Source organism: Apium graveolens, chromosome 7 (assembly GCF_009905375.1).
Source record: "Apium graveolens cultivar Ventura chromosome 7, ASM990537v1, whole genome shotgun sequence".
Lineage (NCBI taxonomy): Eukaryota > Viridiplantae > Streptophyta > Magnoliopsida > Apiales > Apiaceae > Apium > Apium graveolens.
In genome coordinates this window covers 244,441,822-244,461,756 of record NC_133653.1, presented here as the reverse complement: position 1 = coordinate 244,461,756, position 19,935 = coordinate 244,441,822, and the positions used below count along the sequence as shown (strand labels likewise).

Here is a 19,935-nt window from a genome sequence, read left to right as displayed (position 1 = left end):
TTTCGCTTCCAGGGAGAAGCGTTCAGATATTGTAATTGCTCGTTGCCATCTTCATCATCGCTGTCAAAATCCCCCACTAAGGCCTTTTCCAATGCATCAGACATTAGCATGCGATCGAGTTCCGAAGTAACCGCAGAATCAATCACATCCACTTTTAAGCATTCCTCATCTTCTGTAGGGAATTTCATTGCCTTGAAGACGTTGAAGGTCACATCCTGATCTTGTACCCGCATAGTAAGTTCACCTTTTTGCACATCTATCAAGGTACGACCAGTAGCCAATAAAGGTCTTCCCAAGATTATGAGAATCTTCTTATCTTCCTCAAAATCCAGAATAACAAAATCTGCAGGAAAGAAGAGCTTATCCACCTTGACTAGCACATCCTCCACTATGCCCCTTGGGTAAGTAATGGAACGATCAGCCAATTGTAGAGACATGTATGTGGGTTTTGGATCAGGCAAATCCAACTTTTTAACGATCGACAACGACATCAGATTAATGCTTGCTCCCAAATCACAAAGGCACTTGTCAAAAGTCAACTTGCCAATGGTGCAAGGAATGGTAAAGCTACCTGGATCTTTCAGTTTTGGCGGTAACTTTTGCTGCAGAACAGCGCTGTATTCTTCCGTGAGAGCAACGGTCTCAAGGTCATCCAGTTTCACCTTCCTTGAAAGAATACTCTTCATAAACTTCGCATAACTAGGCAACTGCTCCAGAGCCTCAGCGAAAGGTATATTGATGTGAAGTTTCTTGAACACCTCCAGAAACTTACCGAACTGTCTATCCAGCTTTTGTTGCTGCAATCTCTTAGGAAAAGGTGGTGGAGGATAGAGCTGTTTCTCCCCTGTATTACCCTCAGGAAGAGTGTGTTCAATAGTAGTCTTCCTTGGTTCCGCCACTTTCTCCTTTTGCTTAGCTTCTTCATCTCTAACTTCAGCTTCTCCTTCTTTTGCCTTTTCAGCATCAACAACTTTTCCAGACCTTAAGGTAATAGCCTTGACTTGCTCTTTAGCTTCCTTCCTGCCTGGTACTTCTGTGTCACTGGGAAGAGTGCCAGGTTGACGATTGAGCACTACATTGGCTAATTGACCGATTTGATTTTCTAAGGTCTTGATAGAAACCGCCAGACTCTTGCATAACAGCTTAAGTTCCTCAAAATCAGCACTAGTAGGTGCGGCTACACTTCCCTGTTGAGGATATGATTGCCTTTGAGCATACTGCTGTGGTTGCTGGAATCCAGGTGGGTTAAACTGTTTACTCACTCCTTGCTGATATGGTGGCTGAATAGCATTCTGATTATTCCCCCAACTGAAATTTGGATGATTTCTGTTATTAGGATGATAGGTCGCTGGCACAGGCTGTTGTTGTCACTGATAATTATTCACATACTGAACAGATTCGTTGACAAGAGAACACTGATCCGTAGCATGAGAACCTGCACAAAGCTCACAAACCATAGCTATTTGATTAACTCCATATGTAGCTAGAGAATCAACCTTCATTGACAGCGCTTGAAGCTGTGTTGCAATAGTGGTGGCTGCATCAACTTCCAGAATACCTGCTACCTTACCAGGCATCATCCTCTGAGTTGGGTTTTGATGCTCATTTGCAGCCATAGTCTCGATAAGATTATAAGCCTCAGTATAGCTTTTAGCCCATAAAGCGCCTCCAGTTGCTGCATCGAGCATGGGCCGAGATTGGACCCCCAAACCATTATAGAAACCCATGATCACCATCCAATCAGACATTCCATGATGTGGACACTTTCTCAACATTTCCTTGTAGCGTTCCCAAGCTTCGCACATAGATTCTGTAGGTTGCTGCGCAAACTGAGTAAGAGCACTCCTCATAGCAGCAGTCTTTGCCATTGGATAAAACTTCACCAGAAACTTTTGTGCAAGATCTTGCCACGTAGTGATGGACCTAGCTGGTTCAGAATGTAACCAGTCCTTAGCTTTGTCCCTTAGTGAGAATGGGAAAAGCCTCAGTTTGATAGCCTCATCAGTCACGCCATTATACTTAAAAGTGCTGCAGATCTCGACAAAATTCCTTATGTGCATGTTGGGGTCTTCAGTCGCCGCTTCTCCAAAAGAAACATAATTCTGCACCATCTGAATAGTGCCCGACTTGATTTCAAAGGTGTTAGCTTGAATGGACGGATGAAGAATGCTTGACTGAATGTCATAAATTTTTGGCCGAGAAAAGTCCATGAGAGCTGGATCAGCTTGAACAATATGATCATCCATGTTTACTGGTTCTTTCCGCTCAGTTTCTGAATCCGAATCTTCAAAATCTAACTTCTCCGGAATATCAAAAACTTCGTCTGTCTCCTCAGCTGTATCTAAAGTCCTCTTGCGAGTACGAGAACGAGTTTGCATAAACGCTCGCTAAAGTACCTGAAACACAACCGGAAACAATAAGTAACTACTACGTCCTAATCACTGAGTCCTAATGACCAATGATGGTAAGTACATAAACTAAACAAATACGCCGAGTCCCCGGCAGCGGCGCCAAAAACTTGTTAGAGCGAAAACATACACTAATATTCACGCAAGTATACGCGTTCGCAGGTAATATAGAATACTTTCTATTTCGTTCCCACAGAGACTCAGACTAATTTATTGTCTAATTAAACTCACTCACCAATGTATGATTACTTCTCAAAGTTAAGACACTAACACTTAGAATTGTTGACTAAATATTAACTACAATTAACTACTTAATTAATCACTTAATTAATACTTCAAATTATCAATAATAAAACACTCATGAGATCACAACTTCATTACTACTTCCTTCAATATTCATTGTTAATTCCTTTAGCATGTGACAGTGATGATATTAATCGAATAACATGAAACTGATAAAAGCCAACTTTTATTGTACTAATACCATTCTACCAAACATCCACAATTAAGATAGAAGTTGAATAGTCATCAATTATATTGAGTTCCTATATGTCTACAGAAATTGACAACACAACGATTTAAGCACAAGTTATTCCTTTTGATTACATAGGGCAAATAAAACTGTTAGAGTTACCCACTAATCATGCACAACGTACATGAACCTATGCTAGCATGACAAGTTCTAAATCTCAAGATCCACCGTCGCTTCACAAGAGATTAACACCCTATCTTATATGTTCGCGACACACATAAGACGAATACGCACAACCAATACTAGATATCATACAATCATCACACACTAAAGTATAAAACAATTAACTAAAGAATTCCATAGTAAATCCGTTGCAACCCCATGATCACGATTAGCCCATAATAGCACTTATCGTCATCAAGGGTTCATATGAAATCATGATAAACAAATACAAGAAAATAATAACTAAACTAATTATATTAAATCAGAGTACGTCACAAGAGTAAATAGGTTCAAAGTAAGAAAACTAGCATCCAACGTTACAACGAAACAAGAATCACAAGAAAATATGCTTCCTCTTCGTTGTTGTGTACTAAAACGGTCTTCTTCCTTATCTCTTTCGCTCCTTGCGTAATACCACGATCCTCTCCCTTGAAAACGTCTCCAAATCTACTTATATAATAGTCCCATAAAACTCAGATTACATAGAAGTGGAAGTCAAACAGAAATAGAAGTCCTAAAATAAATTATCTTTTTTCCCGACCCTGCGCGGCCGCTCAGCATAGCTGAGCGGGCGCTCAGCTTCCTGCGCGGCCCCTCAGCTTTGCTGAGCGGGCGCTCAGGACACTTCTGGAAAATTCCTGAGTTTGCTCCATTTCTTCGCCGTAATCTGCCCATTTCTTCCCTCTCTCAATGATGAACACATGCCAAGGCTTTTTCTTGATGATTACTCCTCCGAAATGCCACTAATACCCTGAAATGCATAAACACTAGAAAAACGCATCAAATACACAAAATACTTGATTTCAATGCACCAATTTAAGCCATTTTAAGATGTTCTAAGTGGTATAAAATGCCACTTATCAATACACACGCACACCCTATTGTTCATCTCTTAGCCTCGATCTCTCTATGCTCTCACCTCCCCTCTCTGTATATCTCTCTCAATTGCTCGCTCGATTTTCCCTCTCTCCTGTTCTTTCCCTATTTTCTCTTCTGTCTTTATTTTGTTCTCTGTTTCTTCCGTTCTTCTCCCTGGTTCAGGTAAGATTTTCCGGCTGCCCCTTTCTTTCAGGCCTCTATTCATGTTTCTGGTTGTTCTGTTGGCCTCGTTGGATTGTGTATACATATACACACACATTTGTTTGTATATCCGTGTGCTGCCCTCTTTGCTTTACAGCAGGGAGACGATGGCACGTGTGAGATTTTGGTGACATGTGATCATCGTGTTGTCTCTATTGCCTTGATTCTATTTGATGCAATTTGGTTCAGGAGTATTCGATTAATTCGAATACTCTTTTTAGTTGCCTGAGTTGTGATTGCAAATTATTGATGAAATTATTCGATAATTACTATATTAATTATCGAATGAATTTTGATGATATAAAAAAAGTCGAATATTTATTTTAATTATTCGAGAATTAATTAGTGAAGTTTGTATGGAAACCCGAAATATTCGGGCACCGACGAATTTTGACGCCATCGATGATGAGTCTCGGCGAGTCGAAGGTGGACCGTGATGAATTATTTTGAGTCCTAAACTTATAAAACAAATAAAGTAATGCATAAAATTATTTTTCGAAACAAAAATATTTATTATTTTTAAAAGTTGTATGGTTAGTTAAATTGTGAGTTGTAATTGTTGGGTTGTGATTGAATTGATTTTGAATTGTGATTGGGTTTGACATCGATTATGTTTCGACGGGTAGGCCAATAAACAGAGGAGATGTTGTCCGATTTTCGGGAAATTTAAATTCGAAAATATGGGGACATATCCTATGATTATCGGGATTACTAGTTGAATGTATATAATTGTAGAACTATTTAACGAAATGTATTTGCATGTTGTGATAATACATTTTATAAAATAGTTGATAACCCTACTTTACGAGATGACGGGTATATGTATTTTTCGAAAAAGATTATTGAATCGAGTTGTGAATGCTTGTACCCTAATTTTTATGTGTATTATAGTAATACGTATACTTACGAGTCAGGAATTGTTATCGGTTGGGTAGAAGTGATAGCGAGGATATGTCAAGCATAACTGGTTGTCTAATATAGGGTAGTTCAACTCTGTAGGTTCAGTCGGAAGACCTGAAAGTTGTCATTGGACTAAAGATAGCCTAGTGATCAGTTGACAAGCTCATAAAGGTTCCAAGCGAAGGACCTGAGTGTTGAAGTCAGATCCAGGATAGTCTAATAGTTAGACGATAAAGCCCGATCGTCCCAGTCGGTCCAAGGTCAATCAATAATAGTTGTAAAGCTCTGCAAGGCAAGTACCCATGACCATTCTTTAATGGTTCAGCATATATGAATGAACTGTTGTTTTATTTTCAAACAGAAACGTTTTAAGTTACATTTCCGCTGTATTTGAAAATGTTGTTTAAAATATGTTTTGGGGAGAAGTAACTTCTGAAAGTACATGTCTCTAAAATGTGATTGAAATGGAAAGGAGCTTTAAAATAGTGTGTTGTGATAGAATTATTTTTAACAAGAGATAGGTAAAAGTGATTTTGAAAACGGTATAAAATGAATCATATATTGGATAACGTTGCGTAAGTGGCTAATTTGGTTGCGCACCCTATCTTCACTGATTAGTCCAACATATTTAATGAGAGACCTGGTTAGTCTCTGCGGATCCGGTTGATTTGTGTGGAAGCCCGATCAGCTTTCCTAGACAATTTGTGCGATAGCCTGGCTAGCTATCCTAGATAACTTGTGTGGAGGCTTGATCTGCCATCCCTAAATAACATCCAATGTATATCTGATTTTGGTTTTGTAGTTCCCGTAACAGAACCAATGAATTTGTGGTTCCAGAAATGTAGCAGTGATTTTGGAAATGAAAATAGCATGCCAAATTTGGACTCTGGTATTTACGCACAGCACACGACTGATGATATTTTTTTACAAAGCATGCTAGTTGTTGATATCCAGTTTATACATGTTTTACTTTTTTTTGTAACAAGTTATGGTTTCTGTTCCGATAACTGTTTTATCATAAACTGTTATACTTGTTATTCATATAGTGGTACTGCTGAGAAATTGATTGCTTACCTTTGCAGAATGTGTTGTATATATGTATTGCAGATGCCTAGGAGACCCCTTTTTATCGTAGTCAGGGAAGAGTTCCAGTTCCCTCCATAGCAGGCTCCTCCGAGGTAGTAGTGTCGGACCGGTTACGGTTTGTTGAGTTGTTGTATTAAGTTAATTGTCAGGGTTGTTTAAAATAAGTTGGTTTGTAATAGTTGTGTAGCTTAAATCATACTTAAACCTGACAAAGATCTTGGTAAGGGGTTGTGTTTATGTTGTATTAATAATAAGTTCGGTGGTATTATTTATGTTTTGTTGATGTTCGTGATGTCAACTCCTGACCTTGGGGTTGAGGCCGTCATAACAAGGATCAACAAAACTAAATCACACTCCCTCTTATTCAACCTACCATCTACTGAAGATATCATTCCATACTCTCAAAATCATAATAACCAATGATATATAAATACAACTATGCATGCATGACAATTAACTTCATTTTCGAACTTAACATGAATATATTCGAATTTTGAACTTCAAACCAAATCATGATACCCGCGAATTATGCTCCCTTAACAACTTATCATACTTTAATATAGCAAGGCAAGTCATTACCTAGTGCATTTTTATTCCCAAATAATGCAACAAGAATTACAAAAGGGGGTTGAATGTAATTCTGGTTTCTTTTCTTGATTTTAAAATTGTTATTACTTAATAATATATGACTGTGCTTGATTTGCAGTAATGCAGAATAAAAGAATAATAGAAATCAAGTCACAAAGAAATAAAACAAAAGGCTTTAAAACTTTCTGGTGGATTTGAACTTATCCACCAGATATATATATTAAGATGAGAACTCTGTGATGCTTGAATAACACACTGGTGCTTACAAGTGACCTTGCAGAATTACAAAGAGATGCTTAACATATACAACTTTTTCTAGTCTCTCTGAAAATAATGCTTGCTTGCTTAGTTGCTTAGTTAATTGTTCTACTTGCTACACTTGGTTTATATACCACCAACTAACATGATAAAAATACAAACAAGTAAAAGAAAAGTTGTTTCTAGTCTAGTTCCATGTTACTTCATTACACTATCCAGCATCTTTGAATATCTTCATAATTGCAGGGAAATGGTAATGCTTCTTTGTTCTCTAAATCTTGCAATTAGGCTGCCACATTCCATTTGCAAACACCCGATGCATGTCACTGTGTTGTCAACTGCTCTTTTGAATATGATCATCCGTTGGGACTATGTTGGTCATCCGTCGGTTTCCTTGTTGATTATCTGTCGGGAGCCTTTGTAGATCATCCGTTGGTAGCCTTTTTGTCACTTGACTCTATTTCACTTATACATAATTACAAGACATCTTATATTTACAATTAGCCAACCTATTCTGCATATCAATCTAGTAGTCAACATGACTTAAAGAATCCTACAACATCTACTCAACTAAAACATTGTTGTTTACAGGCATGTGCTACAATACTTATTATTACATAAGCTACACTCTCGATGGATGTTCAGTGATTATCCATCGGGACTATAAAGTTCATCCGTCGGGACAATTGTTGAACATCCATCGAGAGCTATAAATACAATAAGTTAGATCTACTAAGGTGTTTTGTTCAACTTATCATCAAGATCATAACATATCCCTAACAATCTCTCCCAATTTATGTCTATTGGAATTATAGCCATAAATTAAGAGAAACTTGATGATAACAAAACACTCTAAATGTACAGACTAAATTATGGTAGATAAAACTAGTAGGTGCTGCAGTTTATTTGAAAATTGAACAAGGTAAAGTGTACACAGAGTTCTCACAATCATTTTCAAGGTGCTCCTCTAGTCTGAGCAGATGTGATCTATCTCCTTGATTGTCTTGATTTATTCCTAAGCTTCCTGTTGTTTTCTTCTATTTAATTTTGGAGTTGTCTGTGAAATTCAAATTCTTCATCATTTGATAGATCCAGCTTTTATTTCATTTCCAATAGAGTCTCATTGCTTGAGATACTCAATTGGTCATCCAGTATGAAGAATCTCCTAACACCCTTTTCATCCATGAATTCCATCAGCCAGTGAGGCCTCAAGTGCACTGTATTTCCTGTAAAGGGAATTGATATAGTCCTTGGGAGTGCATCTGAGGCTTTTCTCCTCCTTAGTTCTTCTATATTCTTTAGAACCATTTTCTTGGCAGTCACATTGAATCCAAAAAATTTCTTGAAAGATGAGAAGATTTTTATCAAAATAGAACAACTTTCTTGAAGAATCCTGTGAAGGGGCCAAGTGATCTCTTTCTCACCCTTGTATTTGAATATCAGTTTTTCAGGGAGAATTCTGTGAGCATCAATTCCTCTTACAGATATATAGTTGGTTGAAATTTATATCTGAAAATTCCTTGATGTCACAAATATATAGAAGATCTCCCTTGTTGATAGTTGGTTGAGCTTTAGTTAAGGTTTTGGTATTGAGAGTCACAGGCTTGACCTTCTTGATTGCTCGTGTCTTTGTCTTCTTTAACTTGTTGAAGATTGATAAATTAAGCTCAGGAAGTGGTAAACTATCCCAGTCTACTGGCTCATCCTTGGGAACTATTGGCTCACCGTGAAAATTCCTTGTAGGAGCTACCTTAGATTCATCCTGCACCACTGAGGGCTTGGATGTTTGAGTTGTAGATGTAGGCTGGTTGGGAATGTAATCTTCCATCTTATCATCATTGAAGTCCAATCTTATTTTGGGAAGGATTTTGTATCTAAACTTCCTTTTCTGTTGAGGTTCCTTGTGAATTTTCTGATCCTGAGTTTCAGCTATCACAGGTTGCTTCTCAGAAATCTCAGTTACAGTTTTCAAAGCTTGGAGCTTGGAGCTTGGCTACTATAGCAACTTGCTTTTTCTTCTGTTTGAGCTTCTTAGCATCTAAAGAAGCTTGCTTCTTTTCTTATTTAATCCTCTCCTTTTCTTCTTTCTTAGCTTCTGCAAACTGAGTGTGTCCAGCCACCACACAGATTTCTTTCCCATTCCTGTAGATTTTAGCAATTCTTCTCTTTAGCATTGAGTCAGTTAGATCTTTGAAGAATGCAATGGACCTTGCGAATAGCTTCTTTTCATCTGGCCTAGGAGTCTCAAACATAATATCCAAGGGATTTTTGTAAGATGAATTTGGATAATTTCTTTTGGGCTTGAAAGCCAAGTTGGCTTTTGGAGACTTTATAAATGAAGGTTGGCCCATTTCCAAATTACCCAGACTCATTTCATTCACAAAAATTTGATTGACTTGAGAGAAGTGATGAAATATCTTGTCTGGTTTCTCAACTAGTCCAATCTTCTTTATTATTTCTTCATCAATTTTCTTCCATTTGTCATATATTTCCTTCTCAACTACTGCAACATCAAGCTTCTTGAAATTTATATTTGAATCCAACTTAGCAGCTACTATTTGGATCAGATCAATGCTGTCCAATACTGGTGGCTTAGGTAAAGTAATTGCTTGAACAATCACTTTACTGACTTGGATTGGAGATGTGAATATGAGCAATCTTTACTTAGCATCCATGAAGGAATGTCTGCATCCCCCTCTATTCTCGTGCTATCACCCTCATCATCCTCACCATTATCCCCAAATGAGCCTTCAACTAATTCAAAGTCACTATCAGCTGTGGAAGGCATAACAGTTATGGCATCATTTTCCCTTTGCATTGAAGCAGTAGTATGCACCAGGTTCAACATCCTCTCAGCATCCTCATTACCCTGTCCAGCTAGAGTTTGATAAGCTGGAATAGGATGATTAAATGTCTCAGCATCCAAGGAGATAAATTCTATGACAGCTTGATAATCTTGCTGAAATAGTCTCTCCTTTTCTGCATCACTGACATCCATTGACTCACTAGCAATGGTTTCCATCCTTATATCTTTTGTACCTGCATTTCTCTCTTTTTCTCTTTTTTATTGCATCAAGGGCTCCCCTTGGCTCACCACCCTCACACTCTCACCTTCACCTACTAAGGTGGAACTCCCCTCACTCACTTTTTCCTGGCTGGAAGAAGTAGCTAGCATATTTTCAGCCTCTCCTTTTACCTGAGAGCAACTCAGCCTCTCACTCTGTTCACTCCCTTCCCTCAAGCCTAGGAGTGATTGTACAACTAATAACTCATCTACACTTAAAACGATTGATGAAAATTCATCTTGTGTAGTGAGTATCGACGGATGAGGAATATCCATCGGGGTAGTAGTTAGGATAGCCAATAATGACTGCTATTAGGCACATCCGTCGGGATACAATCACTAGACTACGGATGAACAATATCCACCGGCATAGAGGAAATGATAGAGTTTGAAGTAGAAACTATTATGGACTCTGTGCAGATTGATGATAATTTAGGCACAAAAGACTCAACAGTTCCTAAAAGAATTGGCAAGTGAGCCAACAAGTCATATAAAAGATGATGCTCATTTGCACTGAATTTTGGCTTCTCCAATAGAGTTAAAGAAGGAGAATCAAGAATTGATCGGTGAATCATGTCCACATCTAGAGAATTGGTGGGAGAGTTTTGTGTGTTTGGTGATTCTATTGTTAAAGATTTTGGCTGTGACTCCACATTTATTAGAGCTAGATCAAACTGAATTTGAGAAGGTGCAGTGACTGAGTCTTTAGCTGCAGTTTGCACTGTGTGTGATCCCTGTGCATCCCCAAGTTTTCTAGACTTCTTCTTTCTTGCATAAGTCTGGGGTGAGTCTATGCTCTAACCCTTTTGGCCTGTGCTCCTAGTTGGGAGTTTGTTATAATAGTAGCATCCTTTTAGGAGGATGAAACTAGAGATGTGCAAATTTTCTTATTAAGCACCACCGTTTGTTGGGAAACTGTGGTGTGGCTAGGTTTGGGTACACTCACCTCACCATCCTTATTCTTAGGGATTCTTTGATGTTCACCCTGTCCCTCACCAATCTCACCACCCTTCACACTCCCCTATTTGGTTTTGGTAGATTTTGAAACTGACATATTTTGAGAGACACCAGAGTGTGGTTTCTTTGATTTGGATTTTGAAGTTTTGGATTTTGTGGCTTGGGTAGGCATCTGTTGGTTCATTGACACAGATGCCATAGCCACAGTCAATGGAAAAGAAACTTGAGAGGTAGAAGGAATAGGGACATAAGTATTTACCTCACTTACCTGAGGACCCTCCATGATAGGAAAATAAACAAGGTGTAAGAACCTAAAATTTTGACATCGGTAAAAGACCTTTATGAATAGTAACCTTGCGGTTTAATAAAAACTTTTGCGACCACACTATATACCAATTTTTAATTTAAGATTCCGAGTTGATATTGTGATTATACGTACCAAATGAGTGTATGTAAACGCTATTAGTTTTTGAAGAAAGCAAATTTTGAAAAAACAACTGTATCTATGAACCATCAAGGATTACAAAAATCACAATATAATTACAAAGTTAAAATCCTACAAATTCAAATCCAAGTACGATACTTCAAAGTGTAAAGGACTTATAAGAAAGGATTTACCCCGTGAACCGCTTACGAAGATTTATTACGAAAACGAATAAGCAACCAAGCAAATACGTAAGCAAACGAATAAACAAACCAAGGCCATGAAAATATAATGCAAATAAATTAGCAATTAATTAATGAAGCTAGATAATTAAATTAAAAGCTAGTACAAAACAACTATCCCTAAAATAAGAATTCTTGTTTTTTTTAATCATGATATAGCTTGACAATTGGTGTGCAAGCTAGGCCTAGACTTGGAAAAAGAAAGGCTTTTTCTATACACCTCAGGAATAGACAAAATGCATACAATTTTCACCACAATTCCACGAAGCAAGCCAAGCAATTCTCTCTCTCTCTGCAAAAACACAATGCTGATTTTCAAGAACACCATGGAAAGAAAAATTCATATCTCATGTTCTACTCATTCACAAATCACCAAATTTTTACCAAACCTCTTCCATATCATGGGTAAGGCACGCACCAAATTTCAAGCCCATCCATGAAGTTTCCAATTTTATAAAAATGTTTGAAGTTGAGGGTGAATAGTAACTTCGAAAATCACTAACTTGTTTTCTTGTTTTTTCATGAAAGTTTAAGGCTCCTAAAGCTAGACCAAGGCTTCATCAAGTATCTTAGGATTTTATTAAGTATTAACAAGCTTCAAGGAAGGTATAAACATTCTTCTAAACTTTGTTTAAATTTTAAGTTTCAAGAAAAGTAAGGATCTTGGATATAAGTATGATTTTGATGATTGATTTGATATTATCTTGATGTTTAGTTAATTAGTTTTAAGGTTGATGATTGTTGCCTCAAGAACATAATATTCTTGAGAGGAGTTAGTGATAAGTGGCATTTTATACCACTTAAAACGTCTTATAATGGCTTGAATGGATGTCTTGAAATCAAGTATTTTGTGTATTTGATGCATTTTTCTAGTGTCTTTGCATTAACATGCGAATTAGGGAGAATTCATCATAATAAGCCTAGGGAAGTACTTGGAATCAGTTGTGGGGAGTTGTGCGAAGAAATCAGCAAAATTAAGAGCAAAAAGGTCATTTTTCCAGAAGTTGTCCACGCGCCCGCCTGGGATCTGGGGCGACCGCCTGGAGGTGCAGGCGCCCGCTTGGAATTTGATGTGGCCGCTCAGGGTCAAGAAAATTAATCCTGGATTTTTTAATTCGTATTCTACTGGGCTTCTAACGGCGCTGTTTCTTGGGGACTCTTGTATAAACATACTTGAGAGACGTTTCACAATAACAAGCAACAAGAATCAAGTATCAATCAAGCAAGGAGCAAGGAGAGAAGATTAAGAAGACCGTTTTAGCACACCGCAATGAAGAAGAGGAAGCATACGTTATCTTGTGATTCTTTTATTCGTTATAACAGTGGATGCTAGTTTTCTTTACTTTGAACCTTAATACTCTTGTGACGTACTCTGGTTTTAATAAGTATTTTATTAGTTTATATTATCGTGTTGTTATCATGTTTTCATATGAACCCATTGTGACGATGAGTTCTATCATGGGCTAATCGTGATCATGGGGTCATAACGGATTTACTATGGATATCTTTAGTTAATTGTTTAAAACCTTGGTATTTGATGATTGTATGATATCTAGTATAGGTTGTGCTTATTCGTCTTATGTGCGTCGCGAACATATAAGATATCTTGTTAATCTCTTATGAAGTGACAGTGAATCTTGAGATTTAGAACTTGCCATACTAGCATAGGTTCATGTATTGTATGCATGATTAGTGGGTAACTCTAACCGTTTTACTTGCCCTGTGTAATCATAATGAATAACTTGCGCTTAAATCATTATGTTGTCAAATTTTGTAGATATATAGGGTCTCAACATAATTGATGCCTATTCAACTTCTATCTTAATTGTGGATGCTTGGTAGAATGGTATTTGTACAACGAAAGTTGTCTATTATCAGTTTCGTGTTGTTCGATTAATATCATCACCTTTACATGGTAAGGGTAATAACAATGGCTATTGAAGGAACTAGTAATGAAGTTATGATCTCATGTGTATTTAATATTGTTAATTCAAGTGTTATTTAAGTGTTTTATTCTTGTAGTTAATCGTAGTTAATAATTAGTTAATCAACCTTCAGTGTTAGTATCTTGACATTGAGAAGTAATCATATATTGGTGAGTAAGTGTTAATTAAATATAATTAATCTGAGTCTCTGTGGGAATGAACTAGAAATTATTCTATATTCCTTGAGAATGCGTATACTTGTGTGAATTATTAGCGCATGCTTTGTGCCTAACAATTTTTTGGCGCCGCTGCCGGGGACTCGGTGTTAATTTGTTTAGTTTATGTACTTACCATCAGTGGTCACTAGGACTCATTGATTGAGACTTGTTACTTATTGTTTCCGGTTGTGTTTTAGGTACTCTAGCGAGTGTTTATACAAACACGTTCTTGCACTCGCAAGAGGACTCTAGATACGGCTGAGGAGACAAACTCAGTTTTTGATATTCCGGAGAAGATAGATTTTGAGGATTCAGATAAAGAGAGTGAACAGAAAGAACCGGTAATCATGAGTGATCGTATAGTTCCAGCAGATCCAGCCCTTATGGACTTTTCTCGGCCTAAAATTGATGACATTCAGTCAAGCATCATTCATCCGGCTATTCAGGCTAATACTTTTGAAATCAAGCCGGGCACTATTCAGATGTTGCAGAATTCTGTTTCTTTCAGAGGTGCTGCGACTGAAGACTCCAACATGCATATCAGGAATTTTGTCGAGATCTGTAGTACTTTCAAATATAATGGTGTTACTGATGAGTCTATCAAGCTAAGGCTTTTCCCATTCTCGCTGAGGGATAAAGCTAAGGACTGATTACATTCTTTACCAGCTGGGTCCATCACTACTTGGGAAGATCTTGCGCAAAGGTTTCTGGTGAAGTTCTATCCAATGGCCAAGACTGCAGCTATGAGGAGTGCTCTTACTCAGTGTGCACAGCAACCAACAGAATCTATGTGCGAAGCTTGGGAGCACTATAAAGAGATATTGAGAAAGTTTCCACATCATGGTATGCCTGACTGGATGGTGATCACTGGGTTCTACAATGGTTTGGGGACCCAATCTCAGCTCATGCTCGATGCAGCAGCTGGAGGCGCCTTGTGGGCCAAAAGCTATACTGAGGCCTATAATTTTGTTGAAACAATGGATGCAAACGAGCATCAAAACCCAACTCAAAGGATGATGCCTGAGAAGGTAGCAGGAATTCTGAAAGTTGATGCAGCTATAGCTATTACAGCGCAGCTCCAAGTGCTGTCTATGACCGTCGATTCTTTAGCCAACTATGAAGTCAATCAGATAGCTATGGTATGTGAGCTTTGTGCAGGCTCTCATGCTACGGATCAGTGTTCTCTTGTTAATGAATCTGTTTAGTATGTGAACAATTATCAGTGACCGTATCAGCCTTTGCCAGCTACTTATCATCCTAATAACAGAAATCATCCCAATTTCAGCTAGAGCAACAATCAGAATGTTGTTTAGCAACCATATCAGTAAGTTGCAAGTAAATAGTTTAATCCCCCTGGATTCCAGCAACCTCAACAATATGCTCAAAGGCAATCGTATCCTCAACAAGGAGGTGCTGTTCCACCTTCTAGTGCTGATTTCGAGGAGCTAAAGCTGTTGTGCAAAAGTCAGGTTGTTTTTATCAAGACCTTGGAGAATCAAATCGGTCAAATAACCAATGTCGTGCTCAATCATCAACCTAGCATACTTCCCAGCGATACTGAAGTGCCAGGAAGAAAGGAAGCTAAAGAGCAAGTCAAAGCTATTACCTTAAGGTCTGGAAAAGTTGTTGATGCTGAAAAAGCAAAAGATAGAGAAGCTAAAGTTGAAGATGGAGAAGAGAAGCAAAAGGAGAAAGAGGCGGAACCAAGGAAGACTACCGTTGAACACACTCTGTCTGAGGGTAATACAGGGGAGAAACAGCTCTATCATGCTCCACCTTTTCCTAAGCGATTGCAAAAACAAAAGCTGGATAAGCAATTTGGTAAATTTCTGGAGGTGGTCAAGAAACTTCACATCAATATACCTTTCGCTGAGGCTCTGGAGCAAATGCCTAGTTATGCGAAATTCATGAAAGGTATTCTTTCAAGGAAGGTGAAACTGGATGATCTTGATACCGTTGCTATAATGAAAGAGTGCAGTGCTGTGCTACAACAAAAATTACCTCCAAAGCTTAAGGATCCAGGTAGCTTCACCATTCCTTGCACCATTGGCAAGTTGTCATTCGACAAGTGCCTTTGCGATTTGGGAGCAAGCATTAATCTGATGCCGTTGTCTATCTTCAAAAAGCTGAATTTGCCTGATCTAAAGCCCACCTATATGTCTCTACAATTGGCTGATCGTTCTATTACATATCCACGAAGCATCGTGGAGGACGTGTTAGGAAAGGTGGATAAGTTCATCTTTCCTACAGACTTTGTCATTCTGGATTTCGAGGAAGATAAGAAGATTCCCATAATCTTGGGAAGACCTTTCTTGGCTATAGGCCATACCTTGATAGATGTGCAAAAAGGTGAACTTACTATGAGGGTGCAAGATAAGGATGTAACATTCAATGTATTCAATGCGATAAAATTCCCTACAGAAGATGAAGAGTGCTTCAAGGTGGATTTGATTGATTCTGCGGTAACTTCAGAACTCGATCATGTGCTAAGTGTTGGATTTTAATCACAGCGGAAGCATGGTAAAACACTTTTACACATATAAAATCCAAATAAAAGCATATAAATCGTGATTAAAACATATGAATCGATTACTAACCTTTAATAGCGATCCAAAAGCAACGATCGGAGATCCTTAGCAGCTGCTCCTCAAACGTGAAGCACTCCACCGGTATTCACCAAGAAAATGATGCTAAGGAGGAGGAGGAGGTGGAGAGAATTAGGTTTTTCTAAAAATTTTGGGTTAGAATAAAAATAGGGTTTATAATAGTATATTTATAGGCAAAATTTTCAGCTGAAATTTTCCCATAAAATATTATTATTATTAACCCTTTATTATTCACATTAATAATTAAAATATCTTTTAATTATTAATCCTTTTTCTAAACACTTTAGAAATAATTCTCTCTCTTGATTTAATTTCCAAAAATTAAATTCTTAATTAATAATATTAAGAACTTTTCTTAATTAATTTATAATCAATTAAATCTCATTTAATCAATTATTAAATTTGCCAATTAATTATTTATTTCATAAATAAATAATTATTAGCCATTATTAATTAATTGCTCCACCATTAAATCATTCTCTTTTATGGTGTGACCCTGTAGGTGCAATATTAAGCCGGTAGTAGAAATAAATAAAAATAAAACTATTTTATCATTATTTATATAAATTCTCTAATTTATTAAATATGATTAATTAATTAATCATATTTATTCTACATCGTGAGGGATACTTCTCAGCATATCGCGACTATCCGGATAATACGAATTCACTGCTTAGAATACCAAGAACCTATTCAGTGAATAGTTACCGTACAATTAACTACTTCTACCTTACAATGTCCCGATTAAATACAAGGCATGGAACTTGTGTCAAGCCTATCTAATTTAATCATTTGCTTTCCCATTTACCATGCTCAGTTCTATGTAAATTAGAAACTCATTTCTAATTTCATTCACTCTGGCCAGAGATTCCTGAACTAGCATAAGTGGATCAGCCTTCAACATTCTCTTCCTTCACTGGAAGGGGAACCCAGTAGAGCCCTAATAATTGTCCCTGGAGACTAAGAACTAAACCAAAGCATAGTTCAGTGTACAAAATATGACTATGATGACCTCAAGTCTAAGGATACTTGTACAACTATCACTATGTGAACAACTGCTGAGACGTGAGTGAACTCCATCAGTTGTTCAGCTGTGCGAGTCATGTTCAGTGAACTTATTCTATAATAAGCACCTACATACTAGCTATAGTGTCACCACACAAATATCTATGAGAACAGACATCCTTCATAATGAAGCAAACATAGTATGTACCGATCTTTGCGGATTATTAATTATTAGTTAGTAATCCTATGACCAGGAACTATTTAAGTTTAGAGTTATCATCTTTTAGGTCTCACTATTATGATCTCATCATAATCCATAAAAAGCTTTACTCTAAACTATGGTATATCTTATTTAAACACTTAAATAGATAGAGCCCATAATAAAAACAAAACAAGTCTTTTATTAATATCAATGAAATCAAAACAGATTGCATAAAAGTTATTCCTAAATCCTCATACATGATTGGACTTAGGACATATTCCTTTCAATCTCCCACTTGTACTAAAGCCAATCACTCTGGTATCTAATACCCATCTTTTCTTTATGATGATCAAAGTGACTTTCAGAAAGTAGCTTTGTGAGTGGGTCTGCTATGTTGTTATGTGTGTCAACTCTCTTTCAATACTAGAAATGTTATCGCGCTCCCACTAACCCTTTTGTAGACACATGGTTCATCTACGTTTTTGATAAAACCAAACTCTTTGATTGTCTCATCAAAACGAATGTTCCATCTATGAGAAGCTTGCTTTAAACCACATATGATTCGCAGCAGCTTACACACTAGGTTTTCATTTCCCTTGAAAAGAAAACCATCTGGCCATTTGCCAGATTTCATAGTCATAGTAAGCAGCAATCCCAAGCAAAATCCGAACTGATTTTAACAGGGCTACAGGTAAAAGGTTTCATCAAAGTCAATCCATTGCCTTTGTTTGAATTATTTTTCCACAAGCCTGGCCTTAAAGGTCTCCACCTGGCCATCTGCTCTAATCTTTCTTTTATATACCGTATACATAGATTCCATTTCGGATTTCATGGCACTTTGCCATTTCTCTGAGTCAATACTACTCATAGCCTCATTATAGGTCACAGGGTCGTCTTCATCGATGATTGACAACTTATTGTCATTCTCAATGACAAGGCCATAATACATCTCAGGTTGGCGAGACACTCTCTCGGACCTACGAATGGGCTGTTCCATAGAAGGTTGTTCAGTCTGAACAGGTGTTTCCACTTGATCCGTAGTAGTTTGTGCTTCTTGAACTTCATCAAGTTCAATTTTGCTCCCACTGTTTCCTTCAAGGATCAACTCCTTTTCCAAGAAGGTAGCATGTCTGAAGATAAACACCCGATGATTGGTGTAAAAGTAATACCCTAAAGTCTCTTTAGGATATCCCACAAAACTACATTTTACGGATCGAGATTCCAGCTTATCTGGGTCAACTTTCTTGACATAAGCTGGACATCCCCAAATCTTAACATATTTAAGACTCGGTTTCCTTTCTTTCCATATCTCATATGGAGTTTGAGGAACAGATTTGGAAGGCACCTTATTTAGTAAATATGCTGAGGTTTCCAATGTGTAACCCCATAGGAATACTGGAAGATTCGCATAGCTCATCATGGACCGAACCATGTCTAACAAAGTTCGATTTCTCCTTTCAGATACCAATCTGGAGGAGTCCACAGGGAGACTATACACTTTTCTTTGAGATAATCCAGAAACTCTCCATTCAAGTATTCACCACCTCGATCTGATTGAAGAGTTATAATACCATTTTTGGTTTGTTTCTCCACTTTATACTTATACTCTTTGAACTTTTCAAAGGCTTCAAACTTGTGTTTCATCAAATACACATATCCGAATCTAGATCTATCATCTATGAAAGTAATGAAGTACGAAAATCCACCCATGGCTTGCGTAGACATTGGTCCACATACATCTGGGTGTACCAATCCTAGCAAATCTGCAGCCCTCTCTCCATGTCCACTAAATGGAGATTTGGTCATTTTACCCAATAGACAAGACTCGTATGTAGGATATGATTCAAAATCAAAAGGGGTCAAGTAACACTTCCTTATGCAATATCCGCAGTCTATTTTCACTAATATGACCAAGTCTGCAGTGCCAAAAGAAAGTGAGATTTTCATCATCCCTTTTCTTTTATTAGTTTGTTCAATCTGAAGTAAATTATGTCACATACATACAGACCATTATTTAAAGTACCACGTCTATAAAGAATATTATCTCTAAGAATAGAACATTCATTATTCTAAATAATAAACGAAAATTCAGCCAAGTCTAACATGGGAATAATATTCCTCACAATCGAGGGAACAAAATAACAATTATTTAAAAAAAACAATAGTCTTGCTCGTACGCATATGTAAATGAAATGATCCTACATCTTCAGCAGCAACTCTTGCTCCATTTCCCATCAGTAGAATCACCTCCTCTTCCTTAAGAGTCCTACTTCTCCTT

At 37.4% G+C, this 19,935-nt stretch overlaps 1 non-coding gene across 1 annotated transcript; it reads left to right on the top strand.

The window, feature by feature from the left end:
- The first annotated feature begins 1,746 nt into the window (after positions 1–1,746).
- On the top strand, positions 1,747–1,853 carry LOC141675533 (small nucleolar RNA R71). Its single transcript, XR_012556181.1, has one exon. It is a non-coding gene; the product is annotated as a small nucleolar RNA R71 (small nucleolar RNA).
- Positions 1,854–19,935: the final 18,082 nt, after the last annotated feature.